Source organism: Numida meleagris, chromosome 3, assembly GCF_002078875.1.
Source record: "Numida meleagris isolate 19003 breed g44 Domestic line chromosome 3, NumMel1.0, whole genome shotgun sequence".
Classification (NCBI taxonomy): Eukaryota; Metazoa; Chordata; class Aves; order Galliformes; family Numididae; genus Numida; species Numida meleagris.
The window spans coordinates 24,780,812-24,802,021 of record NC_034411.1 but is presented as its reverse complement, the minus strand read 5'-3'; the positions used below and the strand labels follow the sequence as shown (position 1 = coordinate 24,802,021).

General features: G+C 40.8%; 1 long non-coding RNA gene across 18 annotated transcripts in view; it reads left to right on the top strand.

Annotated features, from left to right (window-relative positions):
- The window catches only part of LOC110396225, a 106,713-nt gene that overhangs the window by 22,145 nt on the left and 63,358 nt on the right, over window positions 1-21,210 (top strand). For 13 of the 18 annotated variants that reach the window (XR_002436853.1, XR_002436847.1, XR_002436858.1 and 10 more), the window contains exons 3-4: window positions 7,838-8,081; window positions 11,194-14,680. The exons of 1 other annotated variant lie outside the window; for it this stretch is intronic. This is a non-coding gene — a long non-coding RNA (uncharacterized LOC110396225). Of the gene's footprint in view, window positions 1-4,647; window positions 5,007-7,837; window positions 8,082-11,193; window positions 14,681-21,210 lie in introns of those variants that run through there. 4 more of the 18 variants (XR_002436843.1, XR_002436859.1, XR_002436855.1 and 1 more) reach the window with 2 other exon arrangements.

Below are 21,210 nucleotides of genomic sequence, written 5' to 3'. Positions count from 1 at the left end.
TTTACCATTAATCTTCCTGACCTTCCTGTGTCTTGTCATTTCATTCCCCATCTTGCATGCTTTTTTCTTCATGTTCTATTTTGTTCAAAAGATATATGTAAAGGTAACAGAGAATGAACCTTGGAAGGTTTTCCTTGCTTACAATGTAAGTTCAAACCATTTTCCAAGTAGTAAAGTTCTATAGATAATGAATTTTGGACATTCAGATGCTTCATCTATAGCTCTGTGCTCTTTAGCAGACCAGATACAAATTGCTTGACCCTAATTTGGCTGCATAGAGAAGCACAATACTCATGCTGCATAGCCTTGAAAAGGCTCTGGTACAATGTGGCATGAATATGATGAGATAGTCTGTGGCCTGGGGAAGGATCTATTTGGATAAACTGGGCATCCTTGTACTACCTTGCCATCTAAAATGGCAGTTGAAGACCTTACAAGATGTAGTTCAAAACTTCAAACAGCTAAAAGGGATGTCGCGTGAAAGTCTCTCTGCCCAAGGTTCATCAGAAAAGGTATGGACCATGCACCTTTGTGCTGGTCACAGTTCAGGGGATAGCCCTTAAATTTCAAAAATTAAACATGCATTTTTATTCATTTTATTACACCAGTCCATCCTCAATACTCTTCCCACTTTGTTGTGGCATTAATTGTTAGACTGAATAACTGGAGGAGTAATTAGGGTAGAGACATCAGATAGAGACGGATATTTTACGGTTGTCCCAGTATAGACATTTGTGGCAACTTCTACATTTGAGTGTCTGTGATCAGATACTGCCACGGCTTTAGGAAACCTTGGGCTTTACCAAAGTTGAAATGCACTGCCAAACATTTGAAAAGTTTGTCAGGCTTTAGCACGTGTTCTGATCTGACTTGAGCTGGATGCTAACTTTCAAATGTTATTGGTATGAGCGTTGTGATCTCTTCTGTCTTCAAAAGGAGCAATAATCATTATTCACTGATGGAAGACTATGGAGATGATGACTCTCACTTCAGGTTTTTCTTCTTGTATTTATAAATGCTCTTTGAAATAAATCTGCAAATGCAGGATATAATTCAGATCAGCTGAAGCAATATGTTCAGTGGGTCATGCACAGAAAATTGTAGGTGTTCCTCATATGTCATCCAGATTTTTTTTAAATGTTCTTGGCGAAAACATGATGTTTCTGTGTGGACAGCAGTACTGATGTCCTGTTGACTCCCCCACCTCACCACTAACCACCTGGAATGAAGTTATTTTTATAACTGGCGGACTTTCTATAAGCAAAATTGTTCGGATTTAGCAGCTGAATGGAAATGCCTGGCGTGCTTTTTGTGGTCATCCTTGATTGCTGATGTTACAGGGTAAGGCAAATGTGCCACAGAATTATGGTATGTTTGCATCTTTGCGAAGCAGTTGATAAGTAGCCTAACTAAGACACACAAGCTCAGGCCACTTGGTCTCCATGGTTAAGCCCTCCAAAAAGATGGATATACTCTCAAGCTGGAAATTGGGTAAATCTCTATTAAATAGGAAGTAGCCACAAAATCTGAACTTGGAGCCCAATGAGACTGTTAAGTCTGGCAGATTGGTTTAACCAAGGATTGTTGTGAAGTGTATGATATATACTGATATTCTCTTCCAAATCCCCTGATATTTTTCCTCAGCTTTGTTGGAGAGGACTTTTGAGTGACAGCCCAGATGAGGACCCTGTAGTATTTCCCTCTTTGCAGATGCCCAAACGATCTGTTCTCCTTTTCTGTTCTACGTGTTTCTTCTCATTTTCTGTTCTGTCTGAGCCCTAATTAGACAGTATTTTAGGTACCTAGAGTCATCTTCCTCTGGTTCTAGATAATTTCTGTGACTCTGTCTAGGCTGTCACTCTTGAGTTTCTACAGGAGGAAAGCAAATTGTGACAGACTGATGTAACAGAAAAAGGTGAATATTTTTAATAGTCTGCAAGGATTAAGAGAACTTTCTCTACTTCACCTGATAAAAGAAATAAATTCTTTATGTGAGCTATGTGTCAATAGTCTCAGCAGTTGTCAGCCTTTTGCAGAGTCCTAAAAGGGCTCTCATGGAGTTGCGTGCTGTAGGCCCTTGAGCAGAGTTTCTAGGCATGAGTCTCAGCCTCCTGCCATTTTTCTGGATAGCATTTATGTTGGTCTGGGCCAAAGACTAGGAATCTAGGGACTGTAGGCTGAAATAATTTTCCTATTTCTTTGTATATATGTCTAGAACTGTGTGCATGGTCTGAAAAGACCTATGAGAATGATGCCATTAATGTGACAGGGCCAGAATTTCTCTTCAGGCACTTTTACATCTGCATATGTAATCTGCTCGGAGCTGCTTCAGACAGAACTGGGATGACAAATGCCTGGGCAGGTCTCCACAAGACCTGCTGTCGCTGTGCCACATTTCATGGCATTTTGCTGGTGTTATAGACAGGAGGTGGGGTGAGGAGAAAGGAGACATTCAAAGCAAGTATTGAGCAGGGTATTCCTCAGGGCCGCAGGAGCAGGAGTGTCCTTCAGATCATCATTTTCAGTGGTAAAGGAGGGCGTTGCTTACTGGCTGGTGCAATACCCACCTGTCAAAGGCTCCCAGCTCCCCTTTGATGCATTGCAGTTCCAGCACTAGCAATTTTCTCTCCACCTATTGGACTGCTGGTTCTCCAGGGTGCCTCCTTTGCCTTCCTGGTTCCCCCAAGTCCTGCAGGTCATAGTTCTGTACAGATGCCTCTCCTGGGGCTGCTGTGCTTCTGTATCATCTTGCTCTGCTAGGAAATGCCTAAGCCCTTACCTTAAAGAAATGTACACAATAGGAAAGATATTGATTTCCAAGAAAATGCGGCATGGAGATCCAGACTTGTTCATTCCTTGGGGTTTAGATCTGGGGCTCTGCTTTGATCCAGCCCCACAAAGGTGAGGCCTGAACTTGTGCCAGTGTCTGATCTGACAATGTTTTGATTTGAAGAAACACATTGGTGTTTCTTTGATTTTACTTTTTTTTTCTTTTATTATTTTTTTTTCTTAGAGAAATTTAACTTGAGTGGTTTGAGGGGAAATATTTTAACTGTTTGGAACAGACTCTGTAATACAATAGTTTTCTGATCGGTGGCTGTTGAGATATGACTGACAGTCAAACTCTGGTCCTCATGTCCCTGTGCTCAGAAAAGAGCCTGAGCCAAAGCCAGGTAGGGAATCTTCCCAGGGTTTATAAACAACTTTGGCTGTTCGTAATAATATACAACAAATGTAAATCAGTTTAAACTGAAAGCTATGTTAAGGCTTAAGGTAGGTGCCCTGGAAAACGTTATCGCAGTTCTTTGGCACTGACTGTGGTTGGTTTCCCATCTCTGGAGCATCCCTGCTGAACCTTACACTTTCTGCGTTGCGTTGATGGAAACTGCCCAGACTATGTGCAGCAAGGAGACAAGTCTCTTGTCTAGAGAAACTTATTTATTCCCTCTTGTTCTGACTGTGGGACTGCTTTGGAAATGTTTTGAGCAGATTTTCTAATCTCTTGAAATGCTGGTTAGGTTCAGCTCTGTGTAAGGGAGGAATTACTTGTGCTTGAACCTTTCCTTAAATAGCTTTGAGTATTTTGGTAAATACAAATTGCAGCTCGGTATTACAGCTTTTCATTACTCTCTTCTCTTGATGGTCATTTCTGTTAAGAGGTACACTTTGAGAACAAAATGAATTTATGTATATCTTAAAAATGAAAAGCTTCTCTGAGAAGAGAAACCTACCACTAAAACTATATGCAGTTTTCTTTTTGGGCAGCTGGTGTGCTAAGGCCACATGAAGGCTTTGCAGACAAAAGGGATGTACTTGGAGCCTGGCATAGCAGCAATACCAATTGCCAAAGATGTCTGAGATAAATTGGTTTCCCTTAGTGTCATGCTGATCAGTTTTGTGTGCAACAGGAACCTCTGAGAGTAGAGCCACTGCTCCCAGCTGGCTCCTGACCCCACATCCCTCATGTGGAGGAACAGCACCTGAGATGAGAGGGTTATCAGAGATGACTCAGTTATGTTTAATTTTTAGGGGCTGGACATAGGTGTTTGGAAGGAGTCCTCCTGTGTGTAGCAGTTTATTTCTGGCAGTTGCTCTTGCTTTATCATTGCCCAGGGGTTATCACAATCTGCCAGATACATGCCTACTAGAGAACTCTGATCTTCCCACTCTTCACAGCTTGGTTATGCATTTTTTTTTCTATGAATTTTTGCGAAGGAATTCAGACGAAGGCTGTGAAGTTCTGTGGCTTAGAAATCACCTTTTGGTTCATGATGGCCAAAGGTTTCCCTTATAATCAAGATTTAGGGCATACGCCATATCAGGCTGTGCATCAATCTTGTTCTTTCTCTACTTCCCACACGCAGTAATATATGTTTATACCTTCTTTTGCACCAGCACCAGTGCTCATGTGACTCCTTATTGCCTTGTTCCAGGGAGTTGGTCCAGCCAGAAAGTAACCTGAAAAAGAAGTGCTGAGCTCTGTGAACCTTCTTCCTGGGAGATCAGGTTACTAAGTTAGGGCTGGCCAGGGGGGAAGGTGGGAACATATATCCCAGGGTGACGGAAGAGTACTATAACTTTCTGTCAGAGGATTTTATACCACCATGCAATCTTAGTGATTTGGATGGGGAATTTATAACTGTGAGAGCCTTATCTGAGTCACTGACTAATTGCTAATATTACCATGTTTGCCCTGCAGAAATATCAGGAGGCTGCAATCATGATAGGAGCACCGCTGTGCCTAGCTCTGTGTACACACTAGAAGAAAATTACACAGTGTTTGCAGTCTCCATAGATGTGTCGACCAAACACAACTAATGACAATACAAATGTGCTTTGGTCAGAATAGCTGTAGTGTTCCTCACTGAAAGTCCGTCTCAACCCTCTTACTCTATATTCTGTCTGATGGGGTAGAAGATATAGAAAGGGTGCAGGAAATGTGGTGTACGCAGCACTGCCTTATGTGGTACATTCTCACAGCTGCAGGGAAACAGGACTTCTGTGCTGTAAGTTGCATCCAAATGATAATAGTTACCAAGGGACTTACTCGACAAGGAGTTTGTTTGGACTGACAAAGACCTGTCTTGAATGTCTCTGCAAATGCCCATTGTAGTGGGCTTCAGTCTTACCCAGTGTTGTTTTAAATGTGCTCTTTTAAAAGGAACTTCATGCTCTCCTTTGTAAAAGGTCTGAGCCCTCTTCACTCATATTGTATGAGCTGCTTTTGGCACCTCTGAGAGTTGAAATATTTTTGCAGTTATGTGCTGCAAGCTGAAGGAAGCATTCCTCTACGTGCTGCTGTGAGTTTTGCTCTGTGACTGTGGGGGAATATAGCATCAAATGGGGGGGAGGGGGGGGAGGAAAAGAAACATTTCAGGAATTGGCAAATTTATAAGAGTTTCATCAGCTGTGATCAATTGGCTCCCAGGAATCATCTGAGAAGCACCTTCTCTATTTCAATACAGAGCAGAATTAAAAAGTGAATGTAATACGTCCAAGTCTTGTTCACTGAAGTGAGGCACCTACAAGATAGATCAGGTTGCTCAGAGCCCCATCCAGCCTGACCTTGAGCATCTCCAGGGATGGGGCATCCACTACCTCTCTTGGTAACCCATTCCAGTGCTTCATTACCCTTATTGTAAAAATCTTTTTTCTTATATCCAATCTAAACCCTCCTTTTAGTTTGAAACCATTTACTCTTGTCCTGTCACAACAAATCCTGCTAGAGAGCCTGTCCCCTTCTTTCTTATGGCCCCCCCTTTAGATACTGAAAGGCCGCTATCAGGTGTCTGTGGAGCCTCCTCTTCCCCAGGTTGAACAGCCCCAGCTCTTTCAGCCTGTCCTCGTAGGAGAGGTGTTCCATCCCTTGGATCATTTTTGTGGCCCTCCTCTGGGTGTGCTCTAACAGATCCACATCTCTCCTCTACTGAGTACTCCACATCTGGATGCAGTACTCCAGGTGAGGTCTTACCAGTGCAGAATAGAGGGACAGGATCGCCTCCATCACCCTGCTGGCCGCGCTTCTTTTGATGCAGCCAAGCATACTGTTGGTTTTCTGGGCTGTGAGAGTACACTGCTTGCTCATGTTGAGCTTCTTATCCACCAGTACCCCCAGGTCCTTTTTGGCAGGGCTGGGCTCCATCCTTTCATCCCCCAGCTTATACTGATAATGGGGGTTGCTACAACCCAGACACAAGACCTTGCCCTTGGTTTTGTGGAACCTCATGGTGTTCACCTGGGTGGCCCACTGTTTGAGCCTGTCCAGGTCTCTCTTGATGGCATCCCAAACCTCAGGTGTGTCAGCTGTACCATGCAGCTTGGTGAGAATGCAAACTTGCTGAGAATGCACTCAACTCCTCTGCTGATGTCATTGATGAAGATATTAAAGAGCACTGGTCCCAGCACTGACCCTTGAGGGACACCACTTGTCACTGATCTCCGTCCAGACATTGAGCCATTGACCACCACTCTGGATGCAATCTCGCAACCAATTCCTTGTCCATTGAACAGTCCACCCATCAAATCCACATCTTTCCAATGTGGAGGAAAGGATATTGTGGAGGACTGTGTCAAAGGCCTTACTGGAGTCCAGATAGATGACATCAGTAGCTCTTCTCTTGTCCGTTGATGCAGTTACACCATCACAGAAAAGCCACTACGTTTGTCAGGCAAGATTTGCTGTTGTTAAAGCCATACTGGTTGTCTTGCATCAGCTCCTTCTCTTCCACATGCCTTAGTGTAACTTCCAGAAGGATCTGTTCTATGTTATTCCCCAGCACAGAGGTGAGGCTAACAGGTTTGTAGTTCCCTGGGTTGTCCTTTCTACCCTTCTTATAAATGGGCGTGGCATTGCCTTTTTTCAAGTTACCAGGGATTTCACCTGACTCCCATGACTTTACAAATATCACCAAGAGTGGCAATAATAATTTAATAGTAATTCAGATCTTTTCTTTGAAAATAATAATCATTTCCTTCCTCTGTCCTTTTGTAAATTTGAGGATGTAATCAGATGTTAAACTGAATTTGACATGAAGCAAATTCTAAAAATTCTCCCTTTCCACTCTGGCTGTGCTGAAATGATCCAGGTTAAACATCAAACAAAAAAATCCAGCAGCAAAAACCTTTGTTTTTTTAATCAACTCAGATCTGCAGATCCCATCTGTTTTATTGATACACATCCCTCCACAAATTTGCACTGATCTAAGTGAGGTGGATCTCGATTGGCAGGGAGCGTGGGTGGGTGGATTTGGGCCTGGGGAAACTGAATAGCAAAATAGGAGAACGTTTGAACAGAAGTGGGTTAAACAGTGACACTGGCTATTCTGTGTGGCCTCAACCGGTTTCTGCTTTCAGTTCATGTGTACACAGCATGACTCCAGATGGAAATGGCCTTAACTGGTGGACTACTTGTCAATATGGTAATGCTCACCAAATGTGACATTTAAGGGATCGACTTCATTTTGAGTTAATTTTGTACCTGTTTATATTTAGCAGGAAAACATTTGTGATCTCTCACAGACTTTTTAAGTCGAAGTAACTGTTATTATATATATATATATAAAATACGAACTCAACACAACCCTTTACAGTGACTGGAAGGAAAATAGGGAATTGAAAAACCAGGCTACTGACTTCAGCTCCGTCTCTGTGTATTTAGTTCTCCATTTGTGCTGCAGTAGTAATGCCAGCTTAGATTTTGGAAAGGATTATAGGCTCTGCAGGTAAGAGTACATAAACATAAAACGCTATTACAAGGTAGATAGAAGCAGCTTCTTCTGAAGCTTACTACTACGGGAAAGATAGAATGATTTTAAGGGCATAATGCTTTTTCTCCCAGGCTGTGCAGTTCCTGCCTGCAATACAGTAAGGTTTGGCTGAAGATGCAAGACTATAATGCTGCACAGTGGTCCCAGCCTCTGTTCCTTTAAGTCCTGTACCGACACTTGACCACTACATCGTTGAGGTGACTTTGGGGTTTTAAATGCAAGACATATTTAAATGAAGAGTGTCTGCACATCTTTGGATTGCATCCCGGTTCCCCGGAGCTTGCTTGGAACAGACTTACTTCTCCTCAGGATCATGTAAGTCAGAATAACTCGAAATTTTGCCTTCCCTGAGCAAGCTGGTTACGTAAAACCTTAAATGCTCCAGAGGTCAACCAATTAAGAGCGATGATTACAAGCTGGTTCGTAGCGAACTGCTATTCACTTGCAGCATTCTCCGGTCTAAAGTTTCTTCAGAGGAGACGCAGGGATAACACTCCAGGGTGGGAACACTTCCTTTTTACATTACTAAGCAGCACTATTGTCTTAAATGTAAATTAGGTAATTAGTGAGGTGAAGAGACCACACAAAAGATTTTATTGGTTTGAATAAAATGCAGCCTGACATCAACCGGTAGAGTAACAAACAAATTTTCTGCGTTAGCATGAATCAGCACGTTAGATACAATTTCACCTTGTGTCTCACTCATGCACTACTGCATTTCCAGTTTATTTTAGGGCTGTAATTATTTAGATACGTATTTGGTTGCTGTAGATACTGTATTACCTACCTCATTTCTGCATTAGGCTTTAGTTTTCATTTCTACGCGATCTTCATTGTGTGATAATTCTTTGACTTTTCTCTCCTTATTGCTTTGTTTCTGCTTTTCTCATGGGGGTTTGCTTAGAAGTTACATAGACTCTTTTAAACAATATAAAGATGTGAATTTAGCAGATTGTAAATTGCAAGGCTTGAGCTGCCTTCTTGGCTATCACCCATGTGTTTTGGATTTTACTGTCTGTTTGACATGCACTACTTTTTCATTCAGATGTAAGCAGCACTACTGAAGTGAAAAGGCCGTGGCTGTGCGTTAATAGTAATGCTCCAGGTGTTCACTCACTTTGTTCTTTTGCAGGCTGTAGATTCTCCCAGCAAAGGAAATTTGTCATTTTCCAGATTATCTTCTGAATAGCCAAGCCAAATGATGAGACAAAAGATGATCTGGATCATGTGCCATCTGGATCGTAGTGATAAGATGAGATGGAAGGGCCCCAAGTTGTGCCAGGGGAGTTTCAGGTTGGATATTAGGAAAAACTACTTCTCCAAAAGAGTGGTCGAGCATTGGAACAGGCTGCCCAGGGAGGTGTGGTGGAGTCACTGTCCCTGGAGGTGTTCAAGAAATGTGGAGATGTGGCAGTGAGGGACATAGTTCAGTGGGCAGTATTGGTGGTAGGTGAATGGTTGGACTGGACAATCTTAGAGGTCTTCTCCAGCCTCAATGATTCTATGATTCTTTGTGCAAGGGAAGCAGGGGCCCTGGGAAGATAGGTGATAATGTGCAAAGTTTATAGTGAGCTGGAAACTGAATCCAAGTCAGAATTACCTCCCATTGCCATGCAAGTTGTGTTCCTTCAGATTCTACCATACTACGTTTTGAGTTGGTATGGCTGCTAGAGACTTATTTAAATAATAGTATGCAAACTTTTACCTGAAAAGATCGTGGAAAAATTTAAATAAATCCTTATTTTCTGGTCATTGTGGTTTAAAAAAAAAATCATTGTCTTGCCTGTATTTACACATGGGAGACAGGGATCCTGCCAGTCAGCCATGGGAGCGCTTCTCCCAAGCAAAATGCCCTGTGAGGTGTGTAAAGCAGCAGAGCTGGATGAGAGGGAGGGAGGACTGGCTCTGCCAGTTGGGGAGAGTCAGCTAAATGAATTGAGTGCTTTACACTGTGGCAGGGATTGAATCATGTGCCAGACAAAGCAAACAGCAGGCGTAGAGCCCAGTTAGCACCCACTGGTTATTAAGAAATATCTGCCCAAAGATACAAGGATAACAAAACAGGATTTTATTTCATCTTTCACATGTCTATGAGGTTGCAGTCCCCTGCTTTTACTCAAACCATTCCCCTCTCAGGCTAGTTATGCAGCGTGAAGCTAATGTGAAGCCTCAGTTCTGTTTTCCTGCCTTTCCAAAGCAAAGTACCACCTAGCTCAGTGCGCAGGGTGTCCTGGTCACACTGGGCATTTGGTGCTCTAGGTGAGATAGGGAAATGTTATCTCTCATTTTATAGACAGTGATTGCAGCGCAAAGTAAACAAGCGCCAGACCCTCAGAGGTACTTTGATGCCTGACTCTAGATGGTCTCAAGGTCATGCAGGCTCTGCATATTTCTGAAGCTTGAGGCTGATGTGATTTTGTGCCTGGACACAGACCATGTTGCAGGCAGAGATGGGATCTGTGGGTCCCGGGCTGGTGGCTTAGCTGCTGTACCAGACTGCCTTTCCTAATCTTCTGTTCAGATCTCTGCTTTCAACCTGTCTCTTCTGAAGGTTAAAAACCACTGTGGTTTTATGCTGAAGCACTGCCTCAAAGCTTGAAAAGGCTGCTTGGGTATGGGAGGACTGATTTGTTGAACTTCTGCCTTGTGGGAACACAAAGCCTGAGTTGCATTGTGTGGTGAGCAATGTTCAGCATGCAGTCACCCCAAACCACTTCACTGCCTAAATACTGCACCGTGGGATCACGGTGAAGTATCAGCACAGATAGAAACATGGCATTTTCAGGCTGCGTTTAGAAGGAAGTTCTTCAGGGGCGAATGGACACACTATGCAAACACTAAAGTAAAAAGGGAAGCATTTCTACAAACTATTGCATCATGGATACAAGTATGGATTATGTATGTGTATGTATGTGTAAACCCAGAATTTAATAAGGGCATGGAGGAATTCCTGGTAATTAGCAGATTGGATTTTGCCTGTGTTGGAGACTTTTTCTAACCATGTGTGCTAGATTTTCTGCTTTATGCCATGTGACTGGCTTTTAAAAGTGAGCAGAAGTGACCTTTCTCTGGCTTTAAATCTGCCTGTGAATTGCAGAGAACAGCCAGTAGATATTTTTGCTGGGGATTTAGAAAAAAAAAAAAAAAAGCCAACATGGCACAGAGTATCTCTGTTCCCTCCCACTGCAAGGTTTATTGATGCTGTCTGCAGATTTGTGTTTGCTTTACTGCTGGTAGTTAGAGCTGGTGATCAAAGGCGAGTGTAGCCGAACCCATGAAGGGATGTAATTGGTTGGACTCTTTGAGTCCCCTGTAACAATACTCAGTTTTGTTGTGTTAGGCAGGGCTCCACAAAGTATAAAACATTGTATGATTGCCGGGGCAGTTGGTCAAATGTTTTCTTCTTGTCTCAATTCCTTTTATACAGGAAACCAATATAGCTGGGAGCCCAGGGATGAAAGCTTTAAACCTGGAGGGTGCCTGGTACTTCCTGAGAACCTCACAGGGAAAAAGTTCAGTCCCCAAACAGCCTCGCTGACAGATATGTTTTTATAGCCTATTATTTTCTCTCTTCGTTCTTTGTTTCATTTGAATATAATAGGCTCTTTATTTTTATCTGCTCGTCTGTTCCTGCTGTTTATATCCTCTCCCCAAAATCATAATTCTCTGGTTATTTTCTTTTTTCCTTTTTTAACATCACATTTGGTTACTGTCTAACTGTGCCTGTATAGATGGGATATGGTTTATTTTTTGAGTAATGCATTTTCCATTTTCCTTCCTGTCTTTGCAATAGTATCCCGTATTTCAATTTGAACCAAAATGTTGTAGCCCTATTTATAGGTCTTGAATTTTGGCAGTGATGTAAGTGTGTTATGTGGTTGTATGACTTCATGAAAGAAAAAGCTGGAGCTGCAGATGAATACGTAAAAATGTTATTTTCTTGTTTATTTCTCTAATGCATGAGATGGAGAAAAGACTTAAGGCCTGTGATAGTAAAGTTACTTTATTTCTTCTGTACCAAAATCATGTTTATTCATTTAGATAGAATAGATGCAGAACTTTTTGGCATGATAGTTTTTAATTTGAACAAATACGCAACATAGGGTGCTTGTTTTCATCCTGTACTTGCACTCACAATATTCATTTCAGGGTACTGTCTGTGAGAGCCTGCCCCCCTCTCTTGCTGCCCCTGCACAACCCGACGTCCTCCAGCCATTGGGGGTGAAACAGCGGTGTTTGCCCAACCGCGCTGTGCATACAGGCGGCTCTGCATAGTGCTGGGTCAGCATGACATGAACATGCCACCTCTGATACTTTGTAGCAGACCTTGTTATGAGTTCCTACCCCCTGGCAGGCAGCAAAGCAGGCTGGAGAGCCAGAGTCGGGCTTTGCTCTCCTTGCTGCCACTGACTCGGAATGACTTTTGGACAAGTTCTTAAACCTGGTGCTTAGTTTACCCTTCTCTTAGTTAGCAGCTGCAGTGCCTGCCTCCAAGAGTGTCTGAGAATATAACTGGTGAGAAAAAAGGTCTTTGTCCCAGAAAACCCGTTATACATATCTGCCTATAATTGTTTAGCATAGAACATTACTTATTTACCTACATGTACAATGTTAATTTAACCTCCAATTTAATCATAATGAAAACCCAACTTATTAAAATCTACATTACAGATTGTTTCCTTGTCTCAAGGTTCGGTCATAATGCATCTTACTGAGATAGTTAAATGTGTCATTTGGGGTTTTGCTATTCTGTGGAAAAAGTATACATTTTTACTGAAATGGGATTTGCTGCTCAAAAGCTGTTTCAGGAATGTCTTTCTGTTGCTTAACTTAATGAAGTACCTGGAAGTGATTTTAAGCTGCTTGCAAAAGAACAGCCAGGGATCTATGACCTTATAATTATTAATTATAATGCAATTAATAATTACTATTATGATTACTTAACTCTTTTAAGTACACGTGTTCTTTTTATGTGCTTTCCTTCTTGCAGATTGATCACCTTAATTATGGTGTGTCTGTTTGCATGTACTTAGCACCTATTAAAATGAAACCTGAAGTGCATTCTCAAACAAATTAGAAACTGCTTTGTATGTTTTGAGGCCATCTCAGTGGGAATGAACTAGAGTTTTTCACCTCCCTGTGCTGATGTAGCTTGGACTTTGCATTATGTCATTTTCCCAGACCTTTGACAGAGAATGCTCCCTGTGTTCTCAGTATTTTGACCATTACTGGTAACTGTCTAATGATTAACTCTTAGAGCCATGGGGAAGCAAGCATATGCCATCACCCCAATATGCTGAATTCTGCCAGCTCCTGAAAGAGATAAACCTCTAGAAGTTTACGGAGCAACGTGTTTTGTAGCTGGATCGTGTAATTTGGTTTTCATGCTTCAGTCACTTTTCACAATTCCCCAGGCAATTAGAGAATCCAGAAATCCCCAATGGATAGACACCTGCTTGCAGGTCCCCGCAGGAAATGTCTGCAATACTGAATTAACTACAGATACCGTTTTATGATCTTTAAGTAATAACTTGGAAGAATAAAACTACCTATGGAATGGGTCTCAAAAATCCTTTGAGATGAATCCTAAATTTGAGCCCTGCTTTGTTGAAGCTGTACACTGCACACAAGGTACCATCTACACAAGAACGATGTGTCAAGTTTTGTGCTTTTTTTTTTTTTCCTTTTTCTTCCCTGGCAGCAATGGGGTCACCTGAGACAGTCGCTGCCCATGCTTACCCAGATGAGCAGTGCAGCCATTGTGTTCCTTCCTACATCAGCGTTTTTTGCAGTGTCCCTGCAGAAGTGGGCCAGGTCTGCTGAGCCTCCCAGCCTGGGCCTGCTGGCAGAGTCAGGAATATGCAGGATTCTGCAGCTCTTCCTCTCCCTCAGATAAGGCAGGGGCCTTCCTACTCCTGTTTACACTGCTGACTCCTGGGCAGCTTTACCATTCTGCTTCAGCTGCTTTCCTCAGCACAGCCTATTATGGGTAGGTCACAAAACTTTCCCTTTTGCTCTTAGATTGAGCTCTACATTACTGGGGAAGGACATCTGAGGCTTTGGGATTCAGGAGACCTGAGCACTTTTTTTTCTTGCCTTACTTCTTCATTCTTCCTCACTGAATTGAGCTATAAAGGGAAGTGATAACATTTGGCTGCCTCACTGGTTCATGTCTTGGTGTTTATAGTAGGTTTTGAGAGTGTTCTTAGAAAGTAAAGTGCTATTGGTGGTGGCAGGGTAATATTATCATTGTCTGAATTTTCCACCATTTAAACACAAGTCTTTAGATTTTTTACACCTCAGAAACTGAATCACTTCTGATATCATAACTAGAACTTGTACATCAGTTACATGCCAATTATTTGTGCCTTTCCTAGGCTAAAGGACAACAAAAGAAAGGCAATGGATAAAGGTTCTGAATCAGAACTGATATTGACCGTGTGTATTTCTTTCCTCCCTTCAGTATGATAAGCTGTCCCAGTTTTCTTCAGTCTGGCTACTTTTATGTGGCTATATCTATCGTTATATGGCTGTTTTTTAAATTGCTGATAATAGCTATTGAGACTTGAGGAACGTTATTTGCTTAACCTTGGATCTCTGTGAGAGAGAAGCTGGTTACTTTGAACCTTTTAGCCTACTGTATTTAGAAATGTTGAAAGAAGCAACTCTAAATTAGGGGGTTTACTGCATTTTTAAACACACAAATAGATACCTTCATTCTTACAAACAACATCAAAAGGCTAGAGAGTCTGGAGTATATCAACCATCTGTTGGTCATTCACCATTAGTCAACCTACACGTGCCTGTGTCTCCATCAGGATCCCTCTTCTTCAGATGTGTTCCCTCAGACATGATGCTGGATAATTATGAAGCTGGGAGGAATCCCAATAGTCCCCAGTTGTTACATGCTGTAGGTAAGGACAAAATGGCTTCCTGACATTCTTTGGTAGTAACATTGTATTTTGTCACATGGATGACTCTCTGTGCTTATTTACATGCATTTATCATTATACTTCGACTGTGGAGTTTGAATTTTCTGTTCTATGCTTCTCACAAAGATTGCTTAAAATAACAGATGCTAACCATTGCAGGCAGATTAGTTAATTTTATAACTAGTAAAACAGTAAAATAATAAACATCAAAGTAAGTGCTTAGGTCCAAGGTCCAAGAATATAAAGAAGGAATAAATACATGGATGTTTGGAGATTAATTTCCAACCCCTGTGTATATGCATTCATTGTATGCAATGACCCTTCTCTTTTGTGTAGTACAGCCTGTGCGTCATCATCACTGAACTCTCTGATGTGTGTGTTGTGCAAGTTGTTTGGGCTTGCATCTTACTGGTCAATATATTGGTTTTTGTTAGCGCTCTTGTTCCACAAAGTGAATTCTTTCTTTGGATGAGAAATACAGCAAAGGAACAAATGTGTTGCTTTAGAGGGGCAAAGTTCTTGTTCATATGCATAGGTGTTATTTAACATTGGTTATATACATTGGCTTGCATGCCTTTTTATTTTGGTTTGCTAAAATACATTTTGATTGCATGTGTAAAACATGAGAACTATTTTAGATGCATGTCTCTACTTAAAGCAGTGGAGTTAAAGCATACTTTCCTGTTCTTCGCATTTTGACATTTCATCTCTGGCCAACTATTATTACTTTTATGCATTACAGATGAACCTAGTTCCAGTATAAATCTAGTCATAAGCAAACTGTGACTGAAAATCTTATGTTAATATTCAGGAGTTCATATTCTCACTAGACAAGACAATTATGCTAAAAGGAAAAAAATAGCAGATCACAGGATCTGCAGTTGTGCGGGAAGTATGTATGAAATACAGAGATTAGCCCAGATTTCCCGAATTTCAATCAGTATTTTAATCAAAGCACATATTTCCTCAGTCCTTTTCCCTTTCTTTTGCTCTTTCTCATCTCAGATACTCATTTTATGGTGATAGTCCCAATAAAAATGCATGGCACGAAGATATTATGTGGATTATCTGATGGGAAAATATAGACTTTCTTGTTTTCCTGTCAGCAGTCTGTATGGAGACAGAGGGGCTGAAGCCACTGGATGCTTTGGCTCAGGAATGCAGCTGACTGGATCTAGAGGGTCACCTCTGAGAAAAGGGACCCATTCCTCCCTTTCCCTGCTTCTAGTTCTGGTGTATACAGGACATCTTCACTGGTATGGCGGATGAGCCTTGGGTAGTGTTTTATTTAGTAGATTACTGAATCAAACCATTCAGGTGATGGGGCCTACATTTGCCAAGACCAATTCAAGAAAAGCCTAGGGAATTTCCTTTCTGCAAACCTTTCAGACCCACTTTTTTTTTTTTTTTTTTGGCCTTAATTTGTCTCTAGAAACAACTAGGAACAAATTGAGAGAAATCATTCCATGGTGATAAATGTGGCACAAATGTTCTGTAATTTTATTCACTAGATAGAGCTCACAATTTTTCTTTATCTCCTAAAGCCTTTGTTATATTGTGAGATTATCTAATGACAGGATCTTCAAAGGAGAGAAACAATATTCTTACGCACGTGGAAGACTTCCATTGTTTCTCCTGCTGCTCCTTTGGCTTGATGCTGTACGCAAGGAGTAATTGTAGGAAATCAGTGCTCCTCTTCCTAACATAAACTAGGTTGAACTGCATTCTTCCTGTCTGCTATTGTTAGTGATAGCATTAGAAAACTGCATAGCAAGTCAGTCACGGAGGAGAAAAAGCAGGACAATTTCCTTTTTTTTTCACAGCTGCGTGCAATTTCACCTTCTGAAAAAAGGATCATTTGCACTACAAATTATATCAAATAATCTTCATGAGAAGGATCATTTCATTATCTTCAATAAAACTGTGTGGTGTAATAAAGCAAAAAACATTGTTTTTTGTTTTTGTCAGTTTTGCTTTTGTTTCCCTCTCAGCAATGGCATTCTCTTTCAGTCCAGTGTAAGCAGAAGAAGGGAGTGTTTGTATGTTTGTTCAGTCGGCATGGGAAGAACTTTTTCAAACCTTTATAGTCCTTTTGGCTAAGGTGATTATTTAAATGTCGGTGAACTGCAGTCAAATTTAGAACCAGGTAAGTAGCTAGTTTATTGATGGTTCAGAAAGTGTTGTTCTAGAAGTGTGAATATGGAAATCCCTGGTATGGACGAAGTAATTTGATTGTGCTTGGAATTGAATCTAAGCTTTTGTTGCAGTTTAAAAGATACTTCAAGGGCAATTTTCTGAGTAATTTCCTGAACAATATGTCTAGTTGCCAAATGTTTTGAAGATTTTCCATTTCTAAATCATTTATCTTGTGACACAGTAGTATCATTTTTAAGTCTCAGATGAGGCTGATTTGTGTCCAAGAGACTAGTCAATCCAATTTAAAACTTTTATTCCTTTTTTTTTTTCCTGCTTGTAAGGAAGAATATTTATAAGGCATCCTTATAGGTTGGAGGCATGTGTCGCGAAATAAAATGATTCAGAGGAGCATTTCATCACTTTGATTAAGATAAGAAAACTTTCATTCACTGTCGTGGTGCTTTAAAAGATAAGTATTCTAGAGGATTTTTAGGTTAATGAGGCATGAATAAATGTAAACTTTCCATGAAGAAATTAATAAAGTGATTGTATTTACTGTGGTCAAACAGTGCATTAATATCTATTACTGCTATTCAAAAACGATCTTTTAATAAGCTTTTTGCACAGGTGACCTGAGGCCTATATGAATATCACAGTCAAAAGTAGAGTCCTTTTCCGCATAGTTGTGCTCACTTTTAGAGCAAAGTTTGAAACTGCAGGCCTTCTGCAAAAGAAATGGGGAGACATGTGTTCATTTGGTAGAGGACAGAAATAGTTCTTTAAATGTAGAGTGTGAACTAAAGACTTGCGCTACAACAAGCTATTGACCTACATGCTCAGCTGAAGAGATTGGATGGATTTGAGATAGATTCCTTTCTTGAGAATATATTTTTTCATGTCCTTATATTCCATAGTTCTGGGCTGAAAATGACTTAAGAAATTGAATGAAAAATGAAAACAGATTAAATGAACTAAGTACTAATGCCAGCAAAACCTCCTAAGTTTTCCTTTAAAGCAGAGAATTGACAGGTTTTGTTCTAAAGAAATCAAGGCATCATTCAAATAGAAGCATTTAAATTCACTTAGAACTGTTGGAAAAGAATGTATCTAAAATACTCTGGCCGTCATCAGCAATGTTTTATAATTGTGCTTTGAGAGTCCGGTTTTCAAGGAATCATTTGAAATGTTCTCATAGCAACACACCAGTCTCTTTCTTAATACTTGCGTTCTGGAGGTGTGATGATTTGGCTTTGCCTCTGTCAATGTCATTGAATGTATTTAGGGTCTAAGATGAATATTCAACAGTTCTGTAGGATTAAGGAGTAAAATCCCAAACAATCTGAAGTCAAAAGTTTTAAGTCATACTTCTAGTCTAGATATTTTTTATTATTATTATTATTTTGGTGACTTGAAGGCTTGCTACGCTACTTCCCAGGAGGTTAAAAAGTCTGTAAACTGAGCTGGAAGAGCATTTGTGGGGTAGGTTGAAGTCTGATCCAGATGTGCTGGCCAAACTGCAAGAAACTGTAAGAGCAGCAAGAGGGCTGAAACGTGCCACGAGAAGCTCTTTGAGGCAAATGTGGTACTTCCTGTGGTGCTAAAGCAACACCAGTTTTACTGCTGGAATTACTTGTGAAATCGTTAGAAGATTTCAACATTATGTAGGTCAAATTTGCATGAGAGCGTGGTTTATGTATGATGCCTGTTGCTTTAAAGCGCGGTGTAATGACTTGCCCATTGCCCGGCGGAGGGCTCTTTTTTGATGTTAAAAACCCATGAAACTACGGTGGAAGCAGCCTCAGTTGGCCACTTTTTTTTTTTTGTGTGTGTGTGTGTGTGTGTGTGTGTGTGTGTGTGTGTGTGTGTGTGAAAAGTGCATTACAATAGCGCGTTAGTCATCCCTGCTTGATAAAAACGAGAAGGATGAATGAAAAAGCAAAGCACAATTTTGAGCTCTCAAGAGCAGCTTACGCTGAAAGACTTTTAAAGCGTGCTGTAGGGAAGACACTGCTGCTACTTGCAAGCCTCTCAGTTTTAGGTTTGGAAAACTACAGACTCCTTGAGATGGCAGGTCCTGTAGCAATGGTTGATTCAGCCCTTTATTCTTTGCGAGAACAGAAACAAAGTTCTGGTTTCTCAGTGGCACAGGGTGTTCTGAGGAGCCCTTTGAAACATCCAAGCAGACAAGGTCTGTCTGCTCTGTGTAAACACTCATGAGCATATAGCATTCTCTGGATGCGCTGGGATTTTGTACTGGGTCACTACATTCTCCTTTTCCCCAACTGTGCAGTTAGCTGCTGCCCTCCAGCATGTTGCACAGCATGATTGCACTGCATGCCAACAGTGTTCGGATCCAATGAAAGGCTCTTTAAGTAATAATGACCATTGGCACTACATTGCGTAAGTGCTGCTAGTCTTTCTCTGTTTCAGGGCTCAGTAAATGACTGTTTGCACTATTTAATCAGTCCCGGAAATGCCAGATGTTAGGAACTGCTGGACTGCAGGCAGATCTCGGGGAAACAGCAGATTGATGACTTATGGGAAGACTTATGGAAGAAAAACAGATGGTTTTATAGTTTTGCCTTGTTGGCAGGACAAATAGAAGGAGCTCTTGGTGCGAAAGAATGATTTGAGCATCTGGTGTATTTGCTAGTCCAGCAGGTTGAGAATGTTACATTCTTTCACTTCTAGAAACAGAAATCACTTAGATGTTAGCCAGCATTGCATGAAAGTAGCAAGGGCGTGGCAATGAAGACAAACCCCAGTCTGTCTTGCAGGTGGTGCTGATAAAACTGAAGGCACCGAGCTCACACCTGTAAGTGCAAGGGCTTAACACTTGATCCTTATTTCCCACATTGTTCATACAGCCTCCTTGGGTCTGTGGGCAAAATTTCCTAGTCTTAGTGACTTAAAACTGCCTCATGAATTCATTGGGATATCAGAAGTTCATTAAGAATATGAAGCGTTTTTGCATGTGATACGATTTATAAGCTTGCTTTTTTTTCTGGATGACAATTTGATTATAATTTCAAGCTGTGATGTTTCACAAGAGAAAGAATTACCCTCTGCTGTTTGAGTCCTCATTTCTCTGCCTTTTATTTGCTTTCCCATTGAAACTTGGGAACAAATGCCACGAGAAATGGTGCAACAGCCTTTCTATGGCTTTAGAGGCCTGGACAAAGCAGTGGAGAGAACATGTAACATGGAACTTATGCACGAGGGAAACATGAGGAAGACATTCAGTTATTATTTTTTTGTTTTCTGAGTAAAGCTACAGTTGTAATTAAATTAAACTGCAGAGCTCAGGCTTACGAGGTGCTCAGAACCCTCTGCTCCTTCTGACCACAGTAGGTCTGAAGAGTGGCAGTTCAGATTTTTTTTTTCCGTTCCTTCTCACAGCTGTATACCACAGTGAAATTTATTCCAAGCCTGAGGTGGCTTTGAGATTAAACATTTGGGATGTTAGTCTCTCTCTAACTCTGCTTGCAAGACTAACTCCAAGGAAGATAATAAGGGCATGAGGATAAGTTGCTTCTTCAAGTGAGTGGAAATGTTGTTTTAAAGGCCTTTGTGTGTGTCTTAGGGATTTGGGACTAGTTCTGAAGCTTTTCTACTCCAGTTTTACTGTTACTGGGTTATTACTGTGCATAGTCTGTGTTTCTGTTACACTAAAATATAACTGACTATAAATTAATTATGACACATCTTTTTAGGAGGTCACATTTCTTTAAAGAAAAACATTATTGAATAAGTTACAAGTGATGTGTCCTAAAACATAAATTCCAAACTATGGATTAGACTTTATGATATAAAATAATTAGTATTATGCCCAAGGAAATAATAAATTAACTTGTCTAATATTAGGCATTAGATTAGAATTAAGATGTCTTTAAAAAAAAAAAAAAAAAAAAGAAGTCCTTGGATATAACTTCAGAGAACAAGTTTTTGTACTTTGTATATACTCTTTAGATATTTTATTTTGGACTGAATGACAGTGCCAAGAGCAGGTTTTGAGAATATCAAGCAGAAAATGTCAAAATTCTATTCACTTAATTTTGAGCAGACACAAAACTGAGCAGACTCAGTTGCAGGTGTTCACTATGTCAAAGTTAAAATGCAAGTGCCTCTGGAATGAAATTGACAACAAAGGGAGCAATTAGGCAGTATCAGTGAACTATTATTTACGTATCTCACCTTAAAAGCCCATAAGGAGCAAGAATCAGGTCTGAGGCACCCACTTGCAAGAAAAGTTGTGCATGCAGTTTTTGTTTCAGAGGAATTGAGGGCAGTAGGAAGGCTGGTGCTAATTGAACAAGTTCCATAGGTGTGTGTATCACAAGTTGTCTCCAGCATTACTGGAGTGACTTCTTCACTCC